Source organism: Megascapheus bottae, chromosome 4 (genome assembly GCF_031878675.1).
Source record: "Megascapheus bottae isolate mThoBot1 chromosome 4, mThoBot2.hap1, whole genome shotgun sequence".
Classification (NCBI taxonomy): Eukaryota; Metazoa; Chordata; class Mammalia; order Rodentia; family Geomyidae; genus Megascapheus; species Megascapheus bottae.
Genome location: NC_143512.1, coordinates 43,982,335 through 43,999,296, shown reverse-complemented (window position 1 = coordinate 43,999,296; position 16,962 = coordinate 43,982,335). Strand labels below are relative to the sequence as shown.

General features: G+C 39.0%; 1 long non-coding RNA gene across 2 annotated transcripts in view; it reads left to right on the top strand.

Moving 5' to 3' along the window:
- The first annotated feature begins 4,558 nt into the window (after positions 1-4,558).
- The window catches only part of LOC150064349 (uncharacterized), a 32,830-nt gene continuing 20,426 nt past the window's right edge, over positions 4,559-16,962 (top strand). For both annotated transcript variants that reach the window (XR_016535153.1, XR_016535152.1), the window contains exons 1-2: positions 4,559-4,755; positions 6,516-6,631. This is a non-coding gene — a long non-coding RNA (uncharacterized LOC150064349). The remainder of the gene's footprint in view (positions 4,756-6,515; positions 6,632-16,962) is intronic.

The following is a 16,962-nucleotide window of genomic DNA, read 5'->3' as shown; positions in this document are numbered from 1 at the left end:
TACCATAAAGAAGAGAAGGATTCAGTCCTGCTGCAAACCAGGAGGCACAATGTGGAGTCTGGGAAGGCAGGGTGTTTCAGATGCAGGCTGTAGGCCATAGTCCCCTTGGCCTGTTTCTGGGCGGAAGGATTTATTGGCATACAGACACACAGACACACATTTGTGCTATAGCACCAGAGTCAATAGTTGGTACAGAGAACCTCCAGTCCATAAAACTTAAAGTGCTTATTCTCTGGTCCTTTCCACAAGGAGTTTGCTGACCTTTGCCTTGGGTCAGGGTAACTCACAGGGGCACTGAAGGGGGTGGTGGAATGGAAGGATGAGAGGCCAGGGGCCATGTGTGGTTGGTGATATTGGGGCACAAAGCAAAAATCAGGTAAGGGGCAGGGTGGGGAAAGCTCTAACCTGTCCTGTGTGCTGTGCTTGCCATGATCAGTGAACAAATGTAGAGAGAGCATTGTTGCAGGCAGACATGTCCATTATAATTTGCTTATTTGAAGACAAATAGACAAACACTTAACAGAGACTCTGCATTTACAATTATTAAGAATTTGTAGCAGAAAAAAATCCCACTTGAAAGAGAGAGGTTTGTGGCAGAGATCCACAGAGGTGGTAAACAGCATCTGGTGCTGGAAGGAAATGAGGAGGATGAATTAGGAAGCGGGATGCCATTTAGAGTTAATATGGGAAGATGGAGGACAGGGAGCGCAGGAAATGTACCTGCCAAAGAGTGGAGGGAAGACACTAAGCTGAGGGGACCAGAATCTTGAGGGATCGAATTTCTTTTAAAACGAAGATGTTCTTTTCTATCACATAGCCTGTAAGATTATTGAGGCACATTATTTTCTCTCTACCTGCTTCCAAGGAAGATGCAACTTTTGCCTTGTGGGGTTTTTGTTATGAGGCCAGGAGGTTAAGAAGTGGAGCTATGTGTAGTGGAACTCAGCACTGAGAAGAACTATGGCAGGGGAGGCAGAGGGACTGGAGACGGAGCAGGCAGCCAGAGGCATGAGGACCCCAGGGCAGTGCCTTGCTCAGAGCTGCTGTGGGGAGAGGACTTGGGGAGTTGGCAGAGGAAGGCAGCTGTGAGCACCTGTGCAAGATAATCAGGAAGCCGGGGATGGGGTTTTATGATAGGTTATGAGTTCACTTCTACCTGATGCCTTCCAACTGCCTCACTAAAGGTGAAGACTTAATGTTTAATTGCTGACTCTCAAATTGCTGTTTCTATAGGACACTGTACAGAACGATGTGATTCTTTCCGAAACAGTTCTTTAATTTTTCTGTTTTCTTTGACTACTTGTATTGAAGTATAATCCACAGATAATAAACTGCATACACTCAAAGGTGCCCGGGGTTGTTGATATATTTTGACAAGTAGACATCTGCAGAATCTCAACCAAGATGTTGGGTGGATCCAACCTCCCAAAGCCTTTCCCTCACCCCGTGAATCCTGCCATTTCATTTCATTGTCAACAGATGGACCCTGAGCTGTGTTCTGGCATTATAGATTACTTTGTATTTTCTAGGACTTCACATAAATGAAATCCTATAGCACATATTCTATTTTACTCAGAGAAATTACTTGAAAATTTATACATGTATTCTTGTGTATGAATAGTTTATCACTTTTTTTACTTCAGAGTAGTATTTCATTATATGGATATCCCATGGAGTGTTTATTCATTTGACTTGTTTGTAGCTTTTGGCTATTAAACTAAATATATTAAAGGTGTATTCTAAATATACTAAAGTATACTAAATTGAAATAATGGCTGTAAGTTTTGGCAGTGCTTTTGTTTGTTAGATAGGTGCTTAACTACTTGAGCTGCACTTGCTCTTTAGCTTTCTCTAGTTATTTTTCAACTAGGGTCTCATGCTTTTGCTCCAGGCTAGCTTTTGAGTAGGATCCTCTTATCTTTGCCTTTCACATAGTTGGGATTATAGATGCATAGCTTTTTTTTTTTCCTTTCGGTAGTGGTGATGTAGTTTGAACTAGAGCTTTGCTAAGCAACCACTTTGCCACTTGAGCTACATTTTTGTCCCTTTTTGCTTTAGCTCTTTTGTTTTAAACAAGAGTCTTACTTTTTCCCCTGTGAATTTCCTGAACTATGATGGGATGACAGACATGAGCCACTGGGCTCAGCTTATTGATTGAGATGGGGGAGTCACACTGACCTTTGCCTGAAACCCTCTGATCTCTACCTCCAGAAGAGCTGGGTATTAGCTACTATACTCTGTGTTCACATTATCTTTATATATATGTATATATGTATATATATATATATATAGACTTGCACTTTTAGTTGTATTGGGTAAATACTGAGAGATTAATAGCTGGATCACATGGCATGCATATGTTGAACTATTTGAGATACTGATGAAACTGTTTTACAAAGTGATTGTACAATTTGACATTGCTACCTGAGGTATATGACTGTTTAATTTACTTCACACCTCCATCAACTCTTGGTTTGTTCTTCTTTCAATATTACCCATTTCAATGGGTATGTAGTAGCATGGCACCTAAATACCTAAATTTTACTTTCCTAATGATTAATGAAATTGAACATTTCCTCAGTTGCCACCCGACAATCCCTCTCTCCCTTCATTTCTTCCCTCCTTCCTCCCTTTTCCTCCCTTCCTCCTTTTCCCCCCACCCCCTCTTTCTTTTTAAGTCTGTACTAGGGTTCTAGGTCAGGAATTGCCCTCTTACTTGGTTTTTTCATTCAAAGCTAGTGCTCTGTCACTTGAACCACATCTTCATTTGCAGCTTTTTGCTGGTTATTTGGAGATAAAAGTCGCATGGATTTTTCTACCCTGGCTGACTTTGAACCTTCTTGCGTAGCTAGAAATTCACAGCTAGATGTGAGCTGTTTGGTACCTGGTGTCTTTTGCTCATTTCTTATTTAAGAGCTATTCACATATTCCAGACATAAATCCTTTAACAGGTTAAAAAATACTATTACTAGTGTGTTTTGATTTCAGTTACCTCAGCAAGGTCTTTCAAAGAGCAGTTGTTTTTAATTTTGATAAAGTCTAGTTTATTGATTTTTTAAAAATGTATTGTGCTTTTGGTGTCACAGATGAGAAATCTTTGTGTAGCCCAATATCACCAAGATTTTTTTTAATGTCGTGTTTTCTGCTAGGAGTTTTGAATGGTTTTAATTCTACTTTTATATAGTTTTAGGTGCATGAACCATTTTTAGTTCATCTTATATATGACATGAAGTATGAATTAAAGGTCTTTTTCCCTTCATATATCTTTTCTTGTTTCTGGCAAGGATTTTTTTTTCTCTTGTTCTAGTGTCATTGTCTGAAAAAACTATCCTTTCCCACTGAATTGCTTTTTGCACATTTAGAAAAAAATCCATATATTTATGAGTTCATTCCTGGATCTGTTGTGTTCCATTGATCTTTTTTTTTGTAGACTTTTATACTAGTACTGCAGCATTCTGATTATTATAGGTTTATAATAAGTCTTTCAATTAGGCGCTGGTTGTCCTCCAATTTTTTTTTTGGTCAAATTGTTTTAGATATTCTGTCCTTGGCATTTTCATATACATTTTAGAATCTGTTTGATAATTACTGGGGTTTTGAATGGTACTCCATTGACTCTCTGGATCAATTTGAAGAGCATTAGCATCTTAACATTATCCAGTCTTCTAACTCATGCATATGGTTTTTATTTAGATCTTATAAAATTAGTCTCAGCAGTGTTTTATCATCTTTTGTGCAAGTCTTGCACAATCTTTAATCGAAATTATTCTAAGTATCTCATTGTTTCACTTCTTTCAATTGGTGATTCTTTGTTCTCAGTGTGTATAAACACGATTGACTTTTGCATATTGATCTTGGATCCTCTGACCTTGCTTAAATGACTTATTAGTTTTAGTAGAATAACTTTTAATTTTTTTTGGAGTTTGGGATTCAATCCAGGTTTGTTCATGCTAAATATGCTCTCTACTATAGAAATACATCCCAAATAACTAAAAATGTATTATATAACATATATAACTTTAAAATAAATATATATCTTTTGGGGGGGGGTTGTTATGGGGCTTGAACTCAGCCTGGGCACTGTCCCTGAGCTCCTCAGCTCAAGACTACCGCCCTACCCCTGGGTTTGGGCATTGTCCGGGAGTTCTTCAGCTCAAGGCTACTGCCCTACCCTTGAGCCAAGCACCACTTCCCATTTTCTAGAGGTTAATTGGAGATAAGAGTCTCAAGTCCTTTTGTGCACAGGCTGGCTTTGAACTTTGATCCTTAGATCTCAGTCTCCTGAGTAGCTAGGATTACAGGTGTGAGCCACCACACCCAGCCTAAATATAAATCTTTAAGTAGTTGTACATGAGTCCCCAGTGCTGAGAATTTCTGAGTCTCTGGGAGCAAAGGCTGAAGTGGGAAGCATGTTTCCAATGTCTATGTAGTCGTCAAGACTTAGGTGATAACTAGCGAATGTTGTCAGTGCACCTGGAAGTCTAGGTTGACTCTTGGATTTTTACCACTCGCATGTAGCTGAGTTGTTGAGGTGAGGCTTTTTGCTGTTTATTTTAGGTCCCAGAGGCACAGTGGCAAAATAAAAACCAGCAGGCTGTGAGGACCGGTTGGTTATGGTAAAAGAATTGCAATGGGTCATTAGAGCTCTACTGCTGCTTTGGTAGGCGTTGAGAGGCATTGTCTGCAGAGAAGAGAAAGTCCAGCACAAGGAAGATGTCTGCTGACCAGTAACTTAACCTAGGCATTCAGCTTTAGGTAAGACTTGGTGGGACTGACCAAATAATTAATGTTTTGTGACTGTTTTGTTACATCCCTTTCTTCCATGTTGACCCTGAGAGGTGCTAGTAAGGCAAAGATGAGAGATAAGCCAAGTGGACAGAAACCAAGACCCTACCCTCCTCCATTCTTCTTGAATCTTCTCCATTTAACCAGAGGGCTTTGTTCTTTGAGCAAAATATTGTGTTATATATTGAGATTCTACATCAGAATTTGTTCTCTGAAGTGTTTCTCTCTCTCTCTCTCTCTCTCTCTCTCTCTCTCTCTCTCTCTCTCTCTCTCTCTCTCTCTGTATTATGTGTATGTGTTTGAAAAACACTGGACTAGATCAATGAAAGTGATCTATGATGAGTGCCTTCCTCTGAAACAAGAGGGAAAAAAAATTCAAACAGAAATTGTGCTCTTTGCCAACTCTAAGGGAATAACTTCCTTCCCAGAATTAGCTCCTGCTCAAGTGACAAGTTACTGTTACAAAACATCCCATGGGTAATACATGAAAAATTATTTGCTGCTAATCTGAAACTCATATTTCAATGGATGCCCTATGTTTTAATTTGCTAAATCTGGAAACTCTAATCAATGAATAACTTATAACAAATTAGTGACTATGTTCTCCAATATAATGATTTTGCTAATCATTGAGCAAAAAATTCTCAACTAGGCACGGTGGCTTCTGCCTGTAATCCTAGCTACTCAGAAAGCTGAAATCTGAGGATCACAGTTCAAAGCCAGCCTGGGGACTAAAAACACCAAAAAGTCCGTGAGAATCTTATCTCCAATTAACCACCAGAAAACCAGAAGTAGCACTGTGACTCAGGCAGGGGTAGGGCGGTAGCCTTGAGCTAAAGAACTCAAGATCAGTTCCCAAGCCCTGAGTCCAAAAGTCCCAAATTGGGGAAAAAATAATCTCGTATCTTGGTTGTATGTACCATTGTATATACATACATTTGCTGACCATACATAGCTGTAGCCTGAATTCTTGCTTGCTGCCAATAAAGGCTCTTTAAGACCAGATTGGCCTGTTTTCCCCAGGGTAGTAAGAACAGTGTCCCAACTTCTACCAGTAAGCTTATTTTCCCACATCTTGTGTTTTGGCTCTTTTGCTTTATCTTTATCTTTGTTCGTTTTCTCTTCGACATTTCAAGTTGCAACCTTTAATTAAAATATCAGTAGCTCCTAGAGCCTCACAGTTACCTATGAAGAAAGAACTACAGAAACTCAAAAGGTGCTGATTTACCCTCAGAGAATCTTGGAGAGACTTGGCCAGCCAGGTACCCCAGCCTCACACCTCCATCAGAACCTGCTGCACTCTCTCACCCGCTATCACCCCTAGGCATTATTATTCCATATATAAAGCAGGATAATGGGAATGGTTAGGAAGGCCTATTCTAGCCCAGTATCCTTTAAATGCTTTTTTTAAAAGGTAAACAGAATAAGTTTATTTGAAAGTTGACATTGATCAAAGTATATTGTATTCATAAACTACTTTGTTAAATGGCAACTCCTTTGTATAACTCTTAAAGATAATTAAAAAAAAGAAAGTTAAAGTAAAGCCATGAAAAGAAAATGGTAAGACTTTCCATTAGGAGGCATACCCCAAAGAGGAGTCTATTTCTGAAGTTTTTTGACTTTCATGTTCATCATTTATTACTTTTATTCATCTCTTATTCAACCTTTATTTACCCAAGTAGTAAGCAAGGCTTCTAGAATGAACACATTGTCTTTTTGTTTTATCTCAGCATCTTCACAACCTAGAACAACCGACATGAGAGCTCCCCCCCCAACATGCTGGATGAATGAGTCTTGAAAGCTGGTGAAGGATGGCATCTAAAAGAGGCCACAATGGGCCACTAAGGTGCATCTATACAGCTTCTAAAACTAATCCAGTTTGTCTTCTACATGTCGCGTGATTTTTCAATGAACTGTTCCAGAGATCCAAGTGAAAACTCTGCCCCAATTACCTTTTGGCTCAAGTTAGTTTAAGAAAGGAAAAAGGATTATTAGTGGTATGTTTGAGTACTCTATCAATATTCTATTCAGGTTGACTCTCCCTTGGGCTTGGCACAAAAAACCTTTCATATTTTGCAGTTCTTCAGATTTTAGAATGTTTGAATAGAATTTACCAGTTAAGGATCCTTGGTCTGAGTATCTGAAATTTGCTCAAAAAGTTTCAGATAAAAATTTCTGGAGTGCAGTCAGGTACTGGTGGCTCATGCTTATAAGCCTGGCTATTCAGGAGGCTTAGATCTAAGGATCAAGGTTCAAATCCAGTCTGGGCAGTAAAGTCCATGAGATTCTTATCTTCAGTAAACCACCAAAAGCCAGAAGTGGAGCTGTGGCTAGGCTTAAGCAAAAAAGCTCTCAGACAGCGCCTAGACCCTGAGTTCAAGCCCAGGAGTGGTGTGTGTGCGTGTGCATGCACGCGCATGTACGCACACACACACACACACACACAGAACATTTTGGATTTCAGATTTTTTTTTGTACTTTCTTCTTTCATAGAGAAAAGTAAAAAAATATTTTTTATGGACTTTGCTATATTTTCCTTTCTTGTAAATCATTTTGCATGTTATTTTTCCAAATACTATGTTAATGCTGCTAAAACTAGCCTGGTCTGGTTCCCTGTTCTGCATTTCTTCTTTTTAAACGCTGGTTAGAAATATAAACTGTACAAGAGAACCCTGTGGGTGGCTGCATTGGCTTTTAGATATTTCTTGCTTGTCTCTCTCACTGAAGTCTAATAATAATTAGTACCACTATAAGAATTTTTCTGGACAATAGGATTGAAGTTATATTTGGATATTCTGATAATGAAAGGTTAATAGCTACCTTTAGTATATATTTAGTCCTGTGCATTTAATACCACATTCAGTTCTTATAACCCTAAGAAGTAGGTGTTGTCTTCTTGTATCTTTTATGCAAGTCCTGGGGCTTGAACTCAGGGCCTGGGTTCTGAGTCCTGATCTTTTTGCTCAAGGTTTGTGACCTAAAACTTGAGTCACAGCTCTTCTTCTAGTATTTTTGGTAGTGTAATAAATGTAAGAGTTTTAAAGACTTTCCTGCCTGGGAAAATGACTCGGAGCTATGACCCCCAGATCTCAATCACCCCAATAGGTAGTATTACAGGTGGGAGCCACTGGTATCTGGCTCTATAGCTTCATTTCATAGAAGAGGAAACCAAGAAACAGAGAGGCAAAATAACTTGCCCAAGGTGACATAGCTAGATATTGTAGAGCTGGGATAGAGACATATATCTCTGCCAGATTTCAGAATTATTGTTTGTAGTTATTTCATTATGCTCCATGAACAGGACTTTGTTGGTCTGGCTTCAGTCAATTATGTGCAATAATAACCTTCTGGAGTGATTGCCTATATTAGAGTCACTCTAATAATATAAGAAATTGATTGTATACTTCTAGCATTGTGGATAAGAGATGTTAGCTTAGCTCTTCCTCATAGATTTTTTAGCCAGTAGATGAGGCTCTTCTTCTGTAACTCTTATTCTTTAATGACAAGAACTAACAATATAATGTCATCTTAGATTTCAACTCATTACTTAAACAACAACAGCAACACGTAGAGCATAAGTCTTCTCAGAAGAAGAGGGGATATTTGTGTACTCACATTTCTTTCCTCCTGTTGGGATTTGTTCCTTTTGCATGTGAATTTATTAACTACAAACTGATTGTCAATGTTTCTTTTCTTCAGGGCCCTAATCCTAAAACCTGGTTTCTATCCATACATTAATTTTAGCACCATTTTAATTCATTAAACTAATTGCTAACTTTCTGCAGTTCATCATAATGGGAATTTACCTAATGATTTTTGTCTTAAACTGTGGAAAGCTCAATGTGACAATGTTATTTTTCACTTGGAAAATGATTTCCCACACATGATTTCTGAAACCTTTTCCCTGCGAAGATGGAGCTTTTCATTGCATCCAATTTATGGTGGAGAGAAAACCAAGACTCCAAGATGTTAACTAACCTGGGAATGGTTTCTGGCCAAAGCTCCTGCCTCAGCCTGGTGTCAGATCTAGATGTTGGCACTCTGTCCCTGGCCACAGAAATGATGGGATCCCACCATGTCTGTAAGTCTCAGTCCTGCATTAGATGCATAGTTAACCTTTTCCTTTCTAGCATCAAAGACTTAACTCACTGTAACTCAGGCCTGTGGTGAGACACCCTCTCTTATCTGATGTTCTCCTCAGCAAAAGTTTGCTTCCTTGTGGATTGGGCTTGTCCATTTTGGGGTGGCTTTAAAAAACATATTTTATTGTCAGGGTGATGTATAGAGGGGTTACAGTTACATCCGTCAGATAGTGAGTATATTACTTCTTAGAACATTGATACCACTTCCCATGTTTTTCTCCCACTTTACCCCCCACCCCCTCCTAATCATCTTGTTTTTCCCTTTCCCTTCTCTATTTCAAATAAACAAATTAATGTTTATACAATATACCATGTAATAAAGTCAGATACAGGGGGAAAAAGAGACAAATAATAACCTCACATACTACCTTAAGAACAGCAATCATACTATAAAGCTCTTCTTCCCATATCCTGGAGTTCATTTCATTTAGCCTCATCCTATGTGGCCATATGTACATAGCTTTTGAGCCATTGTGATTCTCTGCTAGGAGATGTCTGTGGTAGTGAGGTATTCTGTCAGACAGAGCTAATACTACCATTGTTATCATATGATTTATACAAAGATACCAGAGGGGGTTCATGGTTACCAAATCTTCCCTCCATTCCTCCCTCCCTCCCTACCATCCTCCCTCCCTCCCTCCCTCCCTTTCTTTTGTGCCATTACTGGGGCTTGAATTCAGGGCTTTGTGTTCTTGCTTGGCTTTTTTGTTCAAGGCTGGTGTTCTGCCACTTGAACCATATCTCTGCTTCTGGCTTTATTGCTGGTGAACTGGAGTCCTGGTTTTGTCTGGCTTCAAACTGTGATCTTCAGCTCTCAGCCTTCTGAGTAGCTAGGACTACAGGTGTGAGCCACTGGTGCTCTGGTCTGCTGTGCTTTCATGGTGGGAGAGGCAGGAAGAGAGTTGTGAGCATTATGCAAATCTAGTGAAAGTCTTTGGGGAAAGTCACATAGAAATGTTACTGGTTTTATGTACTGTGGTGGGAAAGCAAATGGTTCAACAGCATTCTGATGCTGGTGTTACAGAATTAACAAATGTGGCCTGTGTCACATGAAATCTAGGACCCTACCTTAGGTTATGTCAACTACAATGAGTTTATGTTTTAGAATGAGAGACGGTACTGTGAGATGGGTGTGAGAATGTTAAGTCCATGTGTGTGAATGGCAGGTGCGTGGCACAGTTTGTATTTGAATGGCTCCTTTCTTCTCAGGAAGCTAAATCTGCAAAGTGCTCTTCCTCTCCTTCCTTTGGCCTAGTGTGACAACAGCTTGGTTGGCAATAAGCACCAGATTCTGTTCCTGTGTTCTTCTTACCAGCTATAACTCTGCCCTTGTTGAATGACATTAGTTCAGGTGGGATAGTGTCTGACTGATAGTATCATACAAGCCCTGCTTCTTTTATGATGAGATCTACAGATCATGACCATTTTTTCACTCCAGAAAGTTATGCAAGAATGCTTCATCCTTTACCTAAAGATAACCTTGATGTTTGACCCCAGGGGAAGGTGTAACATTGCTAAATTTCCAGCCTTCAGGGTCCTTTGACTTGGAATCCTGCTTACTTGTTCTTGTTGCTCCATATTACTTTTCATGAATCCTGAACTTTCCATCTCATCTTAAATAAGTAGGTTGATAATGGATTGTGTTTTATAAGTGAGACGCTGCTGAGAGTTCAGAGTGAATTACAAACAAATCTAATGAACAAACAATTCTGGGTCAATAGGTGCAAATTAAGATCATGGGAGGCAAGCACAACTTACTAGTTATTACAGAGGTAACAGTGCCTTTGGGGAATTAGTCCCAAGACTCCCTCCTAACCAAAACTGTGGCTACTAAAATAGACAGATGCTCAAATTGTTCATGTAAAATGGCATAGTATTTGCGTATAGCACACAGATCCTCCTGTATATATTAAATCATCTCTGGACTACTGATAATACCTCATACAATGTAAATTCTATATAAACAACTACTATACTGCATCATGTAGGGAGAATAGCAAGAACAAATTCCTATCCATTTTGCACAGATGCATTCTTTTAGAATGTTTTTGATCTCAGGTAAGTTGAACTCATGAATGTAGAATCTGTGGGTGGACTCTAATGGCTTTCTGTTATTTGAAGTCATAATTCTGGCCCTGAGAAAGTGAAGCACATGCCTTCTATTTGTTGGCTCTCCCATCTTGGACCCCTTCAGGAGCTGACTTCTGTACTGAAGGGAAAAACCATGTTGTTGTCCATCTCGAGTGCTAGGTGAAGAAAGCCAGCTCCAGGACCATGTGAATGACTGAAGCTTGTCAGGAGGTCCTTCCTGGTATTGTCTTTGAGAAGAGAATTAAGTTCCTAGGAAGATCTTTGAGAGCTGTGTCTCTTAGTGTTTTCAAATTCTCTCGGCCGTGGAAAGAATAAAAAGTGACAGTGGTTCTAAAAGTCCAGCAGGCCCAAAGGAGATAAGAAGGATGAGGTCCCTGGAGAGGAAGGTCATGAGTCCTTGGGTCGGGGATAGCCCGTGAACAGTCCACATGTCCGTTACTTTGCAAAGGAAATGAAAGAGTCACATTGCCATTGCATTTGTGTGTTTGCAAGGCTAGGTTTCTTTAGAGAGAGAATTTCTCTGAAAACTTTTCATCAGCTAAAAATGAGGAGAGCTGCTTCAGAGCATCAGCCGAGCCCAGCACCCTGAGTTGTGTGTGGTAGCGGCTGTTCTTCATTTGGCTCTGTGCTGTTAGCTCAGATTCAGTGTTTTGGGATGATCTAGCCAATTACTGTACTGACACTCTATCAGCCTCTCAAGAGATTTCCCTTTTAGTCTCTCTAAGAGAAACCTTTTGTTTTCCCTAGAAGAGCAATTTGATCCATCTATGGATAACTATCTTCTGTAGTTTGTGCCAGGGTTTGGATTTATTTCCAGTGCTTGGCCATATTCTTTTTCCTCCTTTCCCTAGTATGTGATGTTCTTACAGGTAATTTATGAGAAACACGTTGCCTCACACTCTCCAGCCTGGTGACTATCGTTCCTGCCTTAGAAAACAAATGTGGCACATTCTTCATGTACACCCATACATTTGTGCGTGTGTATTTTAATTTTGTTGAAAGAACAGGGAACTATTGTGGCTTGTTGGAAAATCTCTTCCAGGTTTAAATGATTTTCTTATGACACCAAGTCAAAAGCTCTTCTCATTTGGTGTTTATTTATTATTTATTATGATGCAGATCGACACTCAGTTGAATCAGAATTTCAAGTCTGCAACACAGATAATGGCAAGTTTTCTATGTAATAAATTATTTCTGCAAGTCTAATAGCTGCCAGAAGAGGAATGGCTGTGGTTGAGATGATAGGCCTGGTGGCTTGGCCCTTCTTAAATATGGTTCACTTAGATTAGATGAGTGAGCACCGTACTCTCAGTTCAATTATGCAGTGTCTGTGAGGCCTAAGTATGGAGGTAAGGTATGGACCCAGTCTAAAACAAACATGAACGCCAGCATAGAAATATATATATATAAAATTTCACCTCCGGACTTTTATTTGTTCTCTTTCTTCCTAGACTTAGAAAACTTCTCAAGCTTTTTTTTCTTTCTTTCTTTTTTCATTTTTGTTTCTGCTTTGTGCTTTGACTAAAATGTTCTTGCTGGCGATCTCTGACTGACTGCTTGTTCTCATCCAATAAAAGCATTCGTCTTCTAATTCACTCAAAATTGCAGTGACAGCTCTTTGCCTCCTTCCTGGTCAGACTGAAAACGTTTCTCTGTGGAGTCCCTCTCTTAGTTCCATGTAAAAGAGGAATTCAGGAAGCTCACACTGGGGATCACACGGACAATCGTTCGCTAATCAGGAACATGTTCTCTGTGGTCCTTGCGCATATTCATCTTCCTTTACGAGACTGGGAGAGTTCTGCGTGTTGGATAAAAGATTAAGGATCCACAGACTGATGCCACAGTACAAGAACCTTGAAGTTCCCTGTGGATGATCTCTGACTCACTCCATTTGTTCATTCATTCATTCCTGTCGCTTCATTCTCAATACTAGACATCCTGCTGTGTGTTTGAGAACTGACATAGATGACACTACTTTTTATTTTGCTATGATATAATCACATATCCTAAAAACCAAGAAGGAGGCACTAATAAACATTTGTAGGAATAAATACATTTTTGTGAGATGGCTATGTCAGTGGGAATTTAAAACAAAAATCACGGAAATGGTGAGACACGGGGTAAACCAATGCCACAGCAGTACTCCCTAGATATGATGTTGGAAATGAATTTTACATATTGGGAGGTGAGGGGTGCAGAGGGAGGGAAAGCAGGAGAAAATGAGGGAAGGGGAAACATTGCTTGAAAAGAAATGCATTTATTACCTTACGTAACTACAACCTTTCTGTACACTACTTTTACAATAAGGCAAAAACAAAAAGAGAAACAAATAGGCACTCCCCGCTCTGCAGCAATACTTCAACATAGAAATGAAAATGGAGGAAAGTGTTTTAAGATAATGACATAAAATTAAACATGGTTGAAATTAATAAAGTATTTATGTATTTAGCAGGAAAGGGTAATGGGATACATTAAGAAGCATGAAATAAATTTGGACAAATAATAGGACATGCAGCTCTTAGATGTAACACCATAAAGTATGAAATTGCATAATATTATCATGTAAATTTAGCATAGAATTAATAGACTCTTTTTTTTTTTTTTTGCTGGTCCTGGGGCTTGAATTCAGCTTGGGTTCTGTCCTCAAGCAATATTTTACTCAAGACTAGCACTCTACCACGTGAGCCACAGTGCAGCTTTTGTTTTTTCTTTTGTGATTATTTGGAGATAAGCTCCTTACAAACTTCCCTGTCCTGGGCTGGCTTCAAACTAATTTTCAGATCTCAGCCTCCTGAGTAACTGGGATCACAGACTTGAGCCTAGCACCTGGCTCAAGCTGTTTTTAATTGGATAAAAGCATATCAAATTTCATTAACAAAAGTAAAGACATTCTTAAAATGTAAGATCATAAAGAAGTGTAGAAGAAGCATAGTGGGTACTTTCCTTATTAGATATCACTATTCTCAAGAAAACCATTATAAGAAAAACAAGGATGGTATGGGTACAGGATAAGCAAATAACACAGAATATATTCATGAGTATAGAATTCATAGATATAGACTTCATAGATAGCATGAATGTACCCCCAACATACATGAAAAATGACATCTAATAAAGTCTTTAATGTAGTTCACTGATGCTATATTTCATAAATAATGCCAAAGTAATTATCCTTTTGGAGAAAAGTTAGACCATTTCATGCAAAATGTAAAAATACAAATTTCAGATGACTTGAAAATGTAAGCGTATAAAATCCACTTTCATGCCAATGACTCACATGTAAAATCCTTGCTACTTAGGAGGCTGGTATCTGAGAATCACTGTTCAGGGCCATGCTAGGCAGACAAATCTTTTTCCAGTTAACCAGCCAAGAGCCAGAAGATGTGTTTGAGATGTGGTATGATGTGGTAGAGTGTAAGCCATGAGCAAAAAAGCCAACTAAGAGTGTAAGGCCTGGAGTTGAAGGTCTAGTACTAATTCATGACACACACATGAATATAAATATGTAGATAAAAGCGGATTATTTTAGTATCCGAAGAGGTCTTTTGATTGTCAGGATGAGAGTTCTAAATGTCTTGTACTGTCGAAGATAATCCTCCTTAGAAAATGGGCCTGTCCAAAATACCAGTGGGTTCTCCTTTTATTATAGACCATCGATTTCAGCTGTTTATACCATAACTTCAGTAAACCTTTTTGCATATTCAAAAATATGGAAATAAAAAGAAGAGGATAAGAATTTCCTGTGACAATCTTAGCTGTATTAGTAGTATATAATTTCACTTTAGACACTTCACCCAGAAGAATTGTTGAGTGAACTATAAACTCACTACATCTTCATTTTATTCCATAAAATTTCAGGTCCAAAGAAAACAAAATGCGAACTTACCAAGCCCACTTGATAAGATGTGTGCTACACTCTGTTGTGAATCAAGGGTCTGGTTAAGGTCAACCCACAGCCCTAAAGCAGAATGTTCCAATTGGCTCACCCTGAAAGCACAAAGACAGTGGATGAGGTGAGAATGGCATAGGTCTGCTCTGATATGTTAGATTTAGCTGAAGGCTGAGAGATTCTTTAAGATGCACCAAAATAAATAAATCTATCCATTCACAAATTTGCAAAAAATGAATATGTAGATGAAAAGCCAAGAGATGATAGCAAAGATTAGGAGAGAACAGATGATTTAAAATTTTTACTAATTCAAAAACTGGCATAAATCCATAAATTCAGGAGTAATATAGAAGATACAGAAAAAGCCTTTGCCGTAGCATGGCCAGTGGTGATTACAATATAAAGAAGAATTAATATGTATGAGATGGATTTGGTGATGCCTGTGTGTAAACCCAGCACTCAGGAGCTGAGTTAGGAGAATGAAGAGTTCTAGGCCAGCCTGGGCTACAAGACCTTGTAGTAGAAAAAAGTGATCAGTAAGAAAAATACAACTGATCAATCAATCATTCAACCAATGCAATCCACCAAGCAACCAAAAGTAAATGACTTTCTCCTAATACTGGCTGGGAATGTGAATAAACAACTCACAGAAGAGAAAAATCTCAAATTTACTAGTAGGCAGCAGCGTTAAAAGGGTATAGTGATGTAGCATGTTATACACTTTAGATTGGCAAGGTTTAAAAGGAGCAATGATATATATCCCTATAAATATGACAGCAAGTCGAGTTTCTTATCTCATTCTCCTGGTAGAAATGTGAATTGTTAGTCTCTTTTCTTCCTGGTCACTAAACTTGGAGCATTGCCCACGCTAGCATTCCATACACTAGACAATCTCCCTGCCATAACACTACCTCCCCAAGTCTTTTTTGCCAAGTATATTTGGAATATCTATAAAAATTAAGCAAACAAAATCACTACCTTCTAAACTGTCAGCACAAGTTCTGGAAATCAAATAGATACAGTAGCATCAAGAGACAGGTGACGTGATGTTGATTGGAGTATTTTGGACTCATAATAAAATGTCTATGCTATAACATGTTGCACAGCAATTAAAGATAATTAGAAGCAACTGGATTGATTTTTGGAATGATTTCCATGGAATATGAGAGGGAAGAAAAAGATTCAGAGAAATAGAAGTCTTGTGGGAAATTCGATGTGGGCAGTAGGGGTGACTGAGGAAGAGAAGGGAGGAGACTTGAGACAGGCAACACAGTTCATGGATGGGTGCTGTGGCTGGTGTTTGTCATATAAAATACTCGAGAGTTGGGGGTGTGACTCGAGTGGTTGAGCCTAGTAAGCATAATGACTAGAGTTTGAGCTCTAGTACCACCACTACCAAATAAAAACAAAACCAAAAACAATAAAACACGTACTTAGGAGACTGAGATAGTAGCATCATAGTTCAAATTATCCTAGGCACCCCCCTCCCCAAACAAAATAAATGCCAGAACTGGGAATGTGATCTAGCATGCATGAGACACTGGATTCAATTCCTCAGCACCACCACAACAAAATATCACATTAAAAAATAAAGTTAGCAAGATCTTATCTCAAAAAAAGAAGAGCTGGTTATGGTAGTGTACAGATATGCAGGAAGGATAGGTGGGAGAACTGTGGTCGGAGATCAGCCTGGGCAAAAAATTCAAGATCATATCCACATGTGAAAAATAGCTAATTAAAAATGGACTCAAGTGATAGAGAACTTGTCTAGCAACTCAAGGCATTTAATTCAAACCCCTTGAACCCTATACACCAAAAAAATCTATGATGTGTGTGTGGGGGTTGAGGGAGTGTGAATGCTTGTGTGTAAAACAACTTGAGAAAAAGACAGCTTGATCTAGACAATCTTTGGAGTGAAATCTACTCTATCCCCAAAGACTTAAAGAAGGTCAAGTAAGAAGAGATAGTCATGGTCAAGGTGACTAGAGGAAGCTATCCATGAAAGCCCGAGGGTCCCTGCAGATATCTGCACAATGAGTGGCTTTGGTGTTGGAC